Genomic DNA, 13,359 nt, shown 5'->3' on the forward strand with positions numbered 1-13,359 from the left:
TGCTCTTGCTTGTCTGGATACTAGAAATACTTGTGGCTCTTGGGCACAGGATGTTTGCAGTATGCAAGTCAGACAGATTACGGTCAACTCTACATTCCATGGAGCTCTTTTGTGTGTGAAGTTCTCTTTTTTTCTTTTTCTCTCTCTCTTTTTATTGTCTAAAGGTCAAAGAGAGGTATTGAGACAGGAATCAAGACATACATCTGAGATTGGCTTGTGCTGGAGAATTTCAAGGTGTTAAAATGCTTAACTCCTGAATATTCTGTTATTTAGCAGAACCCTTAGTTGACGAGTACCCAAATTCAATGTTATGTAGAAAAATAACGAGGTAAGAAAGGTACTCTGAGAATTTATGAATGGGACTTAGGAGACAACAAGGACTGACAATGCAGATAAAAAGTGTCAAAGTGTGCATGCCCACACAGCTTCATGATTGTTGTTGCACCCTCTTGTTTGAGAATCATAATCTAATTATCATTCAGTTGTTGTCTAATTCAATTGGAAATGCCAATTTTGATATCCCCTTCTAAAAAGAATCCAGAAGTAAATCTCTAGGATTGGAATTTAAGCCCTCAAATAACATGTAGGAGATACTGATTGATTTTCATCCTCTGCCTGATTCAGAACAGGGATCTGTTTATCCTTGTTTATCTCATCTGAGGCAAATATGCAGATCCCTGCGCTAAGGCTGCAGAGAAAGTGCATGTACACTCGTCTTGCTCCTGTAGTGCCATTTTCAAGAATATTCAAATATTCAGAGACGGATGTAGCCTGAGGGGGGCAGGCTCTCACATGAAATGTAGAAGGCAGCAGTTCAAATACCCGAGTAAGGTATCAAAAAAATTATGGGACCCTGGCTGGATCTTCTCCCTCCCTGAAATACCTCTGCTACCTAGACTGCCTTTCTTTATTTGTCTTTAATTCTCCTCAATTATCTCTAATAAAATGGAATTCTTTCTAGTAGGAAATAGTGACAGCACTGTTCATAGCAAAATAAGTCAGAAAAAAAAAAAAAAACAACCACAACTTAGGAAATCCCATATTCTGTCATATTTTGCTTGAAGGCTACATCACTCCTGGCAGAGGTTTCTATAGCTGCTGCTCTGCAACTAAGCCAGTCTGGTGTGTTTCCTTCCATCAGGAGACTTAACATAAATCTGCCTTATTATAACTAATTGTATATTTGTTTGCACCAGTTTGCTCCATTCCTCTTTGCAGCAATTGTTTACTGTTTGCTGAATCACTATCAGTACTTTCTCTTGACAATTCTGTTCTCTAGTCTATATGACCACATTAATTCAACATTTACTTTGACGATGTTTCTAAGCCTTTCATGATTCTTGTCAGAATTCTGTGTTCTCTCTGCATCTGTTTTGAGGTGCAGTGCAGTGCCTGAAAATGGGCATAGAATCACAGCTGAAGTCTTACCAGCCTAGAAGATGGTAGAAAGAATACCTCAAGTATCTTCTTCTTTTTTGTATGTCCTAATGGGTCTGGGTTTCTTCTCAACAGCATGTTGGGGTTTTTTTCTCAACAACATCAACTGCAACCATCAGTTTCCTTCTTTTGTAGTATTACCACCTACTTAGTCACTCAGTCTATATTACTGGAGTTGATCTGGCTTGCCTAAGTGATAACCTTGTCATAATCAAATCAAAACCTGCTATTGACTTTAGGTATGGTTCATCCCAATCAGTCTGAAATCTAAGCATGTCCTCCAGCAAGCTAGTAATTTATACCATCTCTGTGATACCTGCAAACTGGATGAGCTTATTCTCTATTCTGTCATCTGATTTATTAATTAAAATATGAGTTCCCAGAGCAGAACCCTGATTAGTCCATCCTAAGAAAGATCTTCTTTGACAGGTTTCCAAACAGTTGAATACCCATAGGGTTTTCTTTTTCCTAGTCTTCATCTGAGGATGTCATGTGAAGCTTTATAAAAAACTTCATTAAAATGAAGTGACTTTGCTTATCCCATAACCACAAGAATGGTTATCCTGTTACAGCAGAACAATAAATTGATTTGTAACAGCTTATTCTTAATGACTTTTTTTTTAATGGCAACAAGTCTACATTGCCTCAGGTATGATGGAGTTAAGATCGGAAAGTCTGAACTAAGATGCCATCTTGCTGAACTGATGCCAGTAAACTGGGCAAGGAGTGCTAGGTAGAACAACAAAAACTTCATAAGTCTTACAATGCAATCTCTTTCAAGAATATCTGTAGTGCATTTCTGATCTTCGCCACAGTTCAGCTTGTTGGGATCAGCAGAGTGCAATAACAGCTCAAACAAAAAAGCTTTTGGTACAGCTCGGCCTCATCTGACACAAATAACTTGTCTGACACTACTTACTTGCAAACGAACAATGAAGACTTCATGTTACTGCCCCAGATATTTGTGATTAAAATGATCTCAAAGTATTTCAAATCAAAGCTATTACAGTCAGAAAGCTAATTCCTTGCAAGGGCCTGGTATTGTTGGTAAGGCAATTCTAGATTATGGCTGACTGGTAAATTTTGGGGCTCTTTGAAGAGTCATATTAAGTAAGTAGAATCACAGAGTCATTGAATTGCTTAGCCTGGAAAGACCGTTAAGATCATCAAGTCCTAACCTTAACCTAACACTGCCAAGTTCACCACTAAACCGTGGCCCTAAGCACCACATCACATGCCTTTTCAGTACCTCCAGGGATGGTGAGTCAACCACCTCACTGGGCAGCCTGTTCCAATGCTTGACAAAAATTTGGTGAAGTAATTTTTCCTGGTATCTAGTCTAACCTCCCCTGGTGCAGCCTGAGGCCATTTCTTCTCCTCCTATCACTTGTTACCTCGCTACAACCTTCTTTCAGGTAGTTGTAGAGAGTGATAAGGTCTTCTCTCAGCTTCCTTTTCTCCAAACTAAACAATCCCTCTTCCCTCAGCCACTCCTCATAGGACTTGTGCTCCAGACCCTTCACCAGCTTCATTGCCCTTCTTTGCACACGCTCCAGCCCCCCAATGTCTTCCTTGTACTGAGGGGTCCAGAACTGAACACAGCATTTGAGATGTGGCCTCTCCAGTGCTGAGTACAGAGGGAAAATCACTTCCCTAGACCCACTGGCCACACTGTTTCTGATACAAGGCAGGATGCTTTTGGCCTTCTTGGTCACCTGTGCACCCTGCTGGCTCATATTCAGCCAGCTACTGACCAACGTGCCCAGATCCTTTTCCACCTGGTAGCTTTCCAGCCATTCATCCCTGAGCATGGGATTGTTGTGACCCAAATGCAGGACCCAACGCTTGGCCTCATACATCTGACTTTGATCCGTCAATAAGGACAGTCCGGTTCCCTCTGTAGTGCCTTCCTACCCTCAAGCAGATGAACTGTCCTGTCCAAGTTGTCATCTACAAACTTACTAAGGGTTCACTCAATTCCCTTGTCCAGATAATTGATAAAAATATTAAACAGAACTGGTCCCAACACTGAGCCCCACACCACTTGTGACTGGCTGCCAACTGGATTTAACTCCATTCACCACAACTCTTTGGGGCTTTTTACTAAGTTTAGGTGGACAACATCCACAGCCTCTCCCTCATCCACTAAGTGGGCCACCTTATCATAAAAGGAGATCAGTTTAGTAGTTTAAGTTCAGTCTTACTTACAGCTCTCTATATGGTTGTGCCAGTTCAAGTTACAGGCATGGCTGTTGATCTGTGCATGCCTGCGTGCAGTTCTTCAATGTGCTAAGATGACTCGGTGACTTTTTTTTCTCAGAAATATAAACACAGTAATAATTTCTTTTTTAATTGATAGTTCACATTAGTGAGGAAATAAATACTTGATCACTCAGGTAGTTTATTAATGATAAAATTCTTTCTTCAGGGACACTGCGAGCACACATTTATCTTCTGTCAGAGAATATCATAGATCTTAAGAAAGTGACATTGCTTTTTCCCGGTCTCCTATTTTCTCCTCTTACTTCAGATCCATGACTTCACAAGCAGCTTAAAACTTCCCCAAGACACTTAGCAAATTCACTGCTGACTGAACCCACCATCAGGACGTAATCACAGAACTGAACAGTTGGAACTCTGGAAACCATGGAAGCATCAGATTTGAGATGCTTGACTGAGAAAGCTTCCCAATGAGAGACGATAATCTGAGCACCTTCAGACTTTTTGTTGCTCATATAAACTGTTGCTGCTGGTGGTGTAAAATCAACTTTTTCAAAGACAGATCCTCTACCTGGTAAGACAGGTAAGTATAAGCAGCCGTGAGGCACTGGTGCTGCTGGAGGGTGCTCGGATGTTACCTTTCAGCTTGTATAATGAATGAAACAGTTTGTAAAGATGGTGCCAATTGTGTGATCACCTTACTAACCCCTTGTTCCAGGAAATACTGAGGCCTGGCATCACTTTACTCAAGACGGAATGTGCACATATACACAACCATTCTGTAAACTGATGACTTTGGGATCCATATGGAGCAACATTGATGATCCAGAAACTTCAAAAAGCTTTCTTCTCCAAGAGCAATTTCAATTAATTAGTTATTAATTACTTAGCAATCTTCACTAATTGCACTGATAACTTGGATGTTGATTATTAATTCTCTTGTGATGTAAACTTATTTCCTTGGAAAGAACTGTAGAAAAAAATTATCTACGGTTTCTTATAATGTCAATTTCTTTACCGTAATGACCTTGCAGGTTAGTAGATCAGGCAGAACGGGCTTTGCAGCTTGGAAAATGCAAGAATAAAAGGCTGAGTCTTCATGGACAGTAAGCATCAGAGACAATTTCTGTCTTAACCACATCACTGTTAATGATCATTCTTGTAAACATTTCAGAGCCTTTATATTCTTTTCTGTGTATATTTTAAATAGGACAAGGCTTCTTTATCCTGTTGTTAAATACTTGTTTTGTGCTTGCAGATGAGAAACTTTTTTAGGTAATTCTTTTTCATACGGTTGAGTGAGCTCAACTGACCTTGTGCAAACACTGGAAACTTTGAATTGGTCAGAATCTTTAAATTGATATTTAAGTCCAGTGATGCTGTCACCCACAGCCAAATCAGAAATTTAGATGATTTTGTATTGTCCAGCAAACATGGTTCAGTTTTCAGTGTTTACACAAATGACTTCACCAGTAACTGTCATCTTCCTGATTAGAATGACTGGTTTAGTTTAATTATTTCTTTTCCTGTAGTAGTTTCCAGATTGATATTCAGTTCTGAAATACAGGTTCTATCTTGCATGTCTTTTATTTAATTCACGAGATCCTGATTCCTTAAAGCAAGACATGGTTTACTGATGACAGCAATGTGAATGCAAGATGAAAGCAATCTGCAGTTAGACTTGTACCCTGAAGACCACCTCCCTGCTGTAAGCACAACTGCTTTCATTACCTTGGCTTTTGCAACTCACTAATTAACATGGCTGCAAGTAGCCAGTTCTAAAGGAAACGAAAGATAAGGTGCAGTCAGATGAACTGGTAAATGCCATGTTCTGAACTCATCAGGTTTTAACTCCTCCCTTTCATATACCATCCAGTTTCAGGAGCCACCTGCAGACATTTCTATAAAGCTAGTGCTGTTCCAGTGTGGCTGTCCCAGGCTGAAGCACGCACCTTGAATGACACACAGCTGAGCAACAGAATGACCTTCAGAGCCTAAAACAGATTTGCAGCTGTGCAACAGGTTCCGATAACAACATGATACAATATATGTTAGATCAAGGTCATTATTGCTATTCAATACAGAGCAAATGTCTTTCCGGAAGCCTTTTCCTCAATGGCTTCAATTTCCCAAAAGTGGCAGCTATTTTCCTTTTGGAAGCCTGTGTAGGTAAGATACCTGGACATTCTGTACTAAAGTTTCCTCTAGTCCCAGGTGTGTTATACAGAAATAACTTTTAAAGTTTGGATGTGATACAGACTGTCGTGTTTGAGGGTGCACACCAATGTAACTGAAGGGATTAGGAAAAAGAATCTCTGCTGAAACCTCTTCAAAAGATCCTTGTCTTCCATTGAAGTGTCCGATATTGGACTTTTTCAGAAAATACAGATGACTGATTTCGTGGACAGCACTGTGGCAAATAATTTCTGGCAGCTTGAGCACTTCATCCCTTTATCTGACAGGAGATAAAACTTCAAGGACTTTCGCGGTATTTTCCAAGTGGACAAATGACTGGGCTTTCACCAGGGAAGGACAGAAGTACATTTGTGTTTCAATAATTAGAAGAAGCAGCAGAAGCAGGAGACTGTAAGTGATACAAGAGGGCCCAAAAATACACCAACTAGTGCACTAGTCCCATCCAAGTGGAGATGGTAAGAAGAAACCAGAATGAATAATGAGAGCATTTGAAGATCAGTGTATTCTTAAAGGATAAAGAAAGGTAAATCTGTGAAAACGCGTTTTTTCTTGCTACAATGCAGAAAGAGAAGGAGAAAATACAAAATGTTGTGAAGAAAGAATTTACAAATCCTTTTCTTTTTGCATTAAAGCTCATCAAAGCCCAAGGATTACAGATATACACCAATGAAAAGACTTGTGAAAAGCTACACAGAGAAAGCAATTTGACTGATGCTTGGTAAGGGAATGGTCACATATCAGACTACCTGAAGTACGTATTGTGAACATTACATTCAAATCAGCCAGGAACATATTTATGGAAATTAAGATGGTGCATACATGTGTTTCAAAGTTGAGACTGACTCAGCAAAGCTGATTAATGAATCTAAGGAAGAGCTTGGAGAAGAACACTTGGGATGTAGCAATTATGTTTGTTAAAGCAGAAAATGTGACAAGGGAGCAAAAATAACATTCTGTACTTACCATATACTGTAAAAGACTGGTGGCAAGCTACCCAAAGGATGTCAAGCAAGTCAAAACAGAGTACATGACGCAAGCTTTATTTGTTCAATTAAGAACAAGGTAAGATGTGGAAAGCAAAAGGTAACAGTGACACGTGGAGAACTAAACCTTGAAGAATGAATCATGTAAAAAGTACAACGTACAGATCATGGAGAAATCAACACTTTTTCAAAATTATGAGGCAAACTGATTGTCCGCAAAGGCAGAAAAGTACTGAAAATACAATGAACAAATTTTGAAATCATAGACAACAAAAAATACTTAAAATCTCATGAAGAATAGGGGAAATCTATGGAACCATGAAACAATTGTATTTCTTCTGGTATTGTAGTTATATTTCGGAAAAAGAAATAGCTTGAGGGTGTCCTGTTTTGGTTGCTCATACATTTTAAATCCACACGTGCATGGAATAAGAAGGACTGAATTAATGTAGCACCAGGAGATAAGTCAAGACCAAGCAATGTCTGCGTTTGACTTCAGCTTATTAACTTTATCTTAATAATCCAGTGCTATGTATGGTCATTAAATTGGCACAGTCATATGTCAGAAAGCTAACACTAGGAAACCAAAAGAATATTTGGCAATGAATGAAGAAACAGGTGAATACAACTTATGTATAAAAAGCAATCAGTCGGCACAGTCATTTCATGGGTTTGTGATATGCTGTTTTAAAGAATCCTTATGTTATTGCTGAGGAGGGAGCTGTCAACACCCACTGCCTTCACTGTGTCTTCTCAGTTTCCATTTCCAAGCCACTATCATCCGAGTCTTCCATGAAGATGCATGGCTCTGCAAAAAAACCTTGTGAGCCCCAGAAAAGTAAGCTGTCATTTTTCCCACAACCTAAGCACTAAGCTCTCTTTCTGTTTGTAGAGAGCAGAGATGTGATTAGCCTGAATGCTGGATACAGAAACTAGTTCTCCACGTACCCTCTCCTTTCTTTCACCATGTAGTGTGAAAATGCACTCTATGCTTCCAACAATTTATACTGTAAATGGACAAATAAGTATTTTACTGTAAAAATAGCCTTTCATGTAATTACAAATAAGTTATTGTAAAAATATGATTATATAGCACATGATGTTTCTTGTATTCACATCACATTTCATGTGCCCCCTTTTTTGCCTAATCACAAGTAGGAGACATCTGTCATTATGGCTGCTTTTATTCCTGCAAGGAATTCCTGCTTGTGGATGTAGAACCATGGAAAATGCTTGTCCCAGCCAGCAACTGTGCAATGGGCCTCCAGTTTCTGATTGGCACTCCCTCCTCCCCAGGAAAACGTCTTGTAGTAAAATAAATGTGTTTGTGCAGTGGTGACTATTTGTCACTGTAGAACCTGACACAGGCATTAAAGCATCTGCCATTTAGAACTGTGTCTCATAACTGCCCAACATGAGAGCTGTAATGAAATCCTACCTTACTATGTTGAACTAGAGGAGTCTGTTTAGTTAGCAAGGTTGCACCTCTCAGATACTAACAGGTTTGTAACTGATATGAACACTAAAGTCCATATCCAATCAAAGGAAAACAGCAATAATTTGGAACAGCTACACAGCCAAGGCCTCTCTGAACAAGAATTTTGAAATCTTCCCCTACAAACACCGTAAAATTATACAAAGTGGTGTTTTTCAGAATTCTACCTTTCTGGCTTTCCACCTCCAGAGCATTCACTCCTCCACTTGCCAAACTTGCAATTGAGGGATGGGTGCTCCCATATGCTTCTAAATTCTCTGAAATAGCATGTACCTATACACAAGCACTGGCATGCACAGCACACACACTTCCTCTAGTCAGTTCCTAAATCACCATTGAGAGTGCATGTGACAATGTGGGTATTCAAATAATACCATTTCCTTGGACAAGCAGAATTTGAATAGGGTCGAGTAATCAACACAGTGTAGGCAAGAAAAATTCAGCTGACAGTTTAACACATATAAATGAAAATCAAGAATTAAAGCCAGTCTGTTACCCCTGCAGACCCCTGTAAAATTCAGACATTTTAAGGGAAGAGATAATGAGATTCAGCTAAGAACTGCTCCTACATACCGCAAACCATGAAGTTCCATACGTTCTGTATACACTTCCATGAATGTCAGCAAAGATCTTTTGCTTAAATTTCCCATAGGTCATTTTCAGCACGATAAATGTTCAACTCCTGAGAGTGTCTACTGCCTAGACTTCCAAGAAAATTCATGGAAAATGTCAAATCTCTGTTCACCAAGCATCACCTAATAAATTATAGATTCAGGTATAGATAAATGTTCTTTACTCACCTTTTACACACCAACTTTCTCCTTAGAGTTTTGACATTTCTAAGCCATTTCAAACATCTCGGAAAAATAAAGATATCTCAATCCTTCCTATCTGCTTAAAATTTCCTTCTGAAGGGAAAAGAGAAACAGTCTCACTCTCTTTAGCTTTTGCAATCCTTGGCATAATATATTATTTCAGTAGCAAATCTTATAGTGCAGCAACATGTCAAGGTTTTCTCTAGTTCTTCACAATGAACTGTGACTGTGAATACATTAGTAGAAAGCATAGGTGCATCAGGGGCAAATCTATAGAAAAAGGCAGTGCAGAACACCTAGCATCCGCTTCACAGTTCAGGATGCCTTCCAGCTTAGTTTCACCAGAACAGAACCCTGATGACACACTCTGAGAACATCCTGCATCAAAAGTATCAAAAGTGCAGTAAGTGGGGACTATTCAGAGATTTACTCCACAAGGGCATTCCAGAAAAACTAAAATGAGAACATCCCGGATGAGTATTTGAGTGCATCTCTTGACACATCAGGAGGGATGGCAGACAATTAACCCTCTAATAGCTTATACTGGTATATTAACTATGTAACATACAGGTTACAAATGACAACAAAACACAGACATTAACACCTATCCCCAGATGCTGCCACCTACCCTTTCCTGAATACACTATCACACTCAAGAGAGAAGGTGTTTTCAGTGAATCAGGATCGACAGAGAAGAGGACTGCATAAAAGCTTAGACTTTTTCTGTAGCAAAGATGTACTCTAAGTGGTTGCTTTGAGGACAGTAGTTGTAATGAGGACAGTGTATGATTTTTTTTCTGTTGAGAGATTACATGAAAAATGCTAAAATTTTAAAAGCATGTGTTACTGTTTCTGCTAAAAATGACATGCTAGACATACCAGTAGAAGATACTAAGTCAAATGTTGGAGGGATTTCAGAAACTTGGTGAAATGCAAGTTTTGAAGAACATAAACTGTTTGAAAAAGATGGAAATAAAGGTAGAAGAACAGCATTATATATTGATAATAAAATGTGTTGAAAGGATAAGTTTCTGCTAAGAAAGATACAGCTAAACATGAGTTAGAAACGTAGGGGGAAAAAAGGACAGTGGGAATGCTAAGAGAAAAAAATATGTATCTGAAGGACAAACTCTGAGAATCCCAGTATGCCCACAACTGGCCCTACACGAATAACCTAGACTTCAGAAATCTGCAAGAAGCAACTTAAGAACCATTACCTGGTAGCCAAGGTATCACAAATCAAGGAGGATGTTATATGAGTAGAATAAAACTGTAACAAAGACAGTTCTGGACTGAACTTAAATCATAATGTGTCAAAAGTGATCTAACAGTTACACAATTATATAGAAAAGTTAATGTGGAGAAGTGAATTTGGAGGAATCAAAGCTTGGGAGAACAACTGAAATGTGAAATGCCGGCTACTTCTCCAGAATTGGTTCATCCTGACCACTTACTGAACTTAGCACACACTGGCTTGGTGAAATACTTCTTTGGTAGAATAATAGATCATGTAGACCAGTGAGATACAGTACATCTCATATTTTACTTGTTTAAATATACTGAAAGCACATTTTAAGTAGAGTACCACAGTATTCTGGTGGAAGCAGTAACAACGGAATAAAGAACTGGCTTCACAGACTAGGAGTGAGTTTTTCTGTAAGCGTCTATCAAGTTGACTAAAGTTACAAATGGAGTTCCACAGTGATCTGCCTTCCAATTCCATGTCCCGTTGTTCTTGTTTGTGTGCTTTTAATTTCTCTTATGTCTTTGTGCTTGTATCTAACATGATCTGGAATGCAAGGCATGAAGAGAAAAAAGACCAGCACCAAATTTTGAATCATCTACTTGATCCACTTTTGTAATGGAGAACATCACGGAGGACATTTTGTTGAAATGTGCTGGAGCTGCTTGTTAGCTGCGTTGTCTTCACCATGGAGCTGGAATGGGAGACGCAGTGTGATGGCTACGGCAGAATTCAAGTTGCTTTCATGATGGCTGAATTAGCCAACTTCATTCAAATTAAAATTCAGTTACAGTTAATAGGCATTTCACTCATTAAAGGGCTAACTACGCTGTGCCCATGTTATTGTGGGGAATCAAACTTGTTTACTCCAGCACTAAGCACTGGGAAGAAAAAACTTGTTCTTTTGTTTCCTGTTTTAAAAAAAAAAAAAAAGAAAAAGAAAGAAATCTGTTGACAGCAGAAGAAGCATCTGGCTCTTAAAATTCCAGTTTCCCAACTCCCTATGTCCAGTTAAAAATCCTGAAAGGACAACAAAACTGAACTGTTTTCATTTGTGCACCTTACCAGCAGATTGATCTCATCTCTGTCTCATCCAAACATTCCCAGAGCAGCAGTGAAGAAACTAGAGATTAAAAGAAAAATTTTGTAAATCTGTGGTAAATATGAAGATGTTTTAAATAATCAGCAGACTATTGGTTTCATTTTATTTTTGTATTGATACCGTCATTAACAGCACAGCCCAAACATCCCTGTAGGATTCCAAAGCACGTACTGCCAAGGGGTGCCTCCTCCCTCAATAGTCAGCAAATTATATGAGAAATACCAGGGATGAGTAAAGGTCAGTGTTATATCCCTTTTTAAAGGCAGAAAATTAAATCATGGGGAAATTAAGTGACTGATCAAAGGTCAAACAGAAAGCAAGTTGCATGGCATGGAAACTGAGAAACTGACTTACATTCAGTTTCTTAACTGCAAGACTACCCATTCTTTAATCTGAAGAGGAAAAAAACTCAGTGCAGTAATATTAATATCAAAACTAGTTTTGCTGAGAATAGTTTGAATTTCTCTGTCTCATCCAGACCTGGATATTGTTCTGCCTTACTAAAGCAGAAATAAGATCCATTCCAACAACGCTGGTGTGGTCAAAAAAAATTACAACTACTCTTTCAGATTTTTGTACTCTAAAAAAAAATTTGGTTTGTAATGAGTTTTGGAGAAACAGTTTGATCAATGATCAATTTCACTGTAACTTTTGAGAACTGAAGAAAAATGTCACAGTTCCCTTCTGAAAGAAGGGAAGTTAGATTCCACCTTTAAGAGGTCTCGTGATATTCCAAGAGTTTCATCTACTCTTCATGTATTATTGTTAGTTCCTATAAAAAACATACACATGTTTATACAGACATATATACACATAAAGAAATGCACTTACTTATCCATATAAAGATACAAACATTTGTGTATGCGTCTATAGATACAGAAACATGCATATGCATATACACAAATGTATATATAAGCAAAGAGAAGTTACATGGGATTTAAGGAAGACAAGGCAGTCCAGGGGAAGAGGCATGCAGGTCATTTTCCCATGCCTTCCCTTTCTCGATGTACGAGAACCCTATACATGATGTGACATGATTACAGTATACGCTAACAGAGAATGATCACGAGCTCGCATTTCTGTCTCTGCAGCTCGGAAGCTCCGTATACCTTGCCAGGCCCAGGGGATTAAAGTGCAGTTACACCAGATGCCTGGGCTTTGCTCGCCCTAAACGTCAAGGACAGAGGTTGTCCGGAGAGCCCCACCAGGCTGTAACCCAGTTACCTGGAGTCACTCCTGTCATCCCCTGGGCAACATGGGGAAGTTCAGGTTAAAAGACTGAACCGAGGAACAATAACCACGAGCAGCAAAGCTCTGCCTTGGCAGCCTTCCCCCTGTGCCTGGAGGGACAGTGAGCTTGGCTCCTAAACTTGGGCTGCCCCGGGTGGCTTGGGTCACAGGAATGGCACGCTTCGACTTGGAGGTGGGGGGGAAGATAGCAGGGTCTTCTTCTGAAAGTATCAACCCGTCTATTTGGAGAGTGATGGCTGCCTTTGAAATCTCCTCTTGTAGATCTGCCCCCAGCACCGGGGCAGGGATGGGGGCCGGGGATGCGGGCTGGGGGAGGGCTCCCTGCGAAACCTTTGTCCCCCAGCCGCTGCCGAGCCCCCACCGAGCGTTCCTCCGCCGCACCCCGGCATTTCGGGGCAGAAGTAGGGCTGTAATTTTTTTTTTTCGTTTGTTTCCTTTTCTTTCCTTTTCTTTCTTCTTTCCTTTTCTTTTCTTTTCTTTTCTTTTCTTTTCTTTTCTTTTCTTTTCTTTTCTTTTCTTTTCTTTTCTTTTCTTTTCTTTTCTTTTCTTTTCTTTTCTTTTCTTTTCTTTTCTTTTCTTTTCTTTTCTTTTCTTTTCTTTTCTTTTCTTTTCTTTTC

At 39.4% G+C, this 13,359-nt stretch overlaps 1 long non-coding RNA gene across 1 annotated transcript; it reads right to left on the reverse strand.

The window, feature by feature from the left end:
- Nucleotides 1–6,877: 6,877 nt before the first annotated feature.
- On the reverse strand, nt 6,878–13,310 carry LOC138716645 (uncharacterized). Its single transcript, XR_011336697.1, has 5 exons — nt 12,716–13,310; nt 11,455–11,512; nt 9,132–9,239; nt 8,905–9,035; nt 6,878–7,644 (listed from the first exon to the last, which is right to left on the reverse strand). It is a non-coding gene; the product is annotated as an uncharacterized lncRNA (long non-coding RNA).
- Nucleotides 13,311–13,359: the final 49 nt, after the last annotated feature.

Source organism: Phaenicophaeus curvirostris, chromosome 1, assembly GCF_032191515.1.
Source record: "Phaenicophaeus curvirostris isolate KB17595 chromosome 1, BPBGC_Pcur_1.0, whole genome shotgun sequence".
Classification (NCBI taxonomy): Eukaryota; Metazoa; Chordata; class Aves; order Cuculiformes; family Cuculidae; genus Phaenicophaeus; species Phaenicophaeus curvirostris.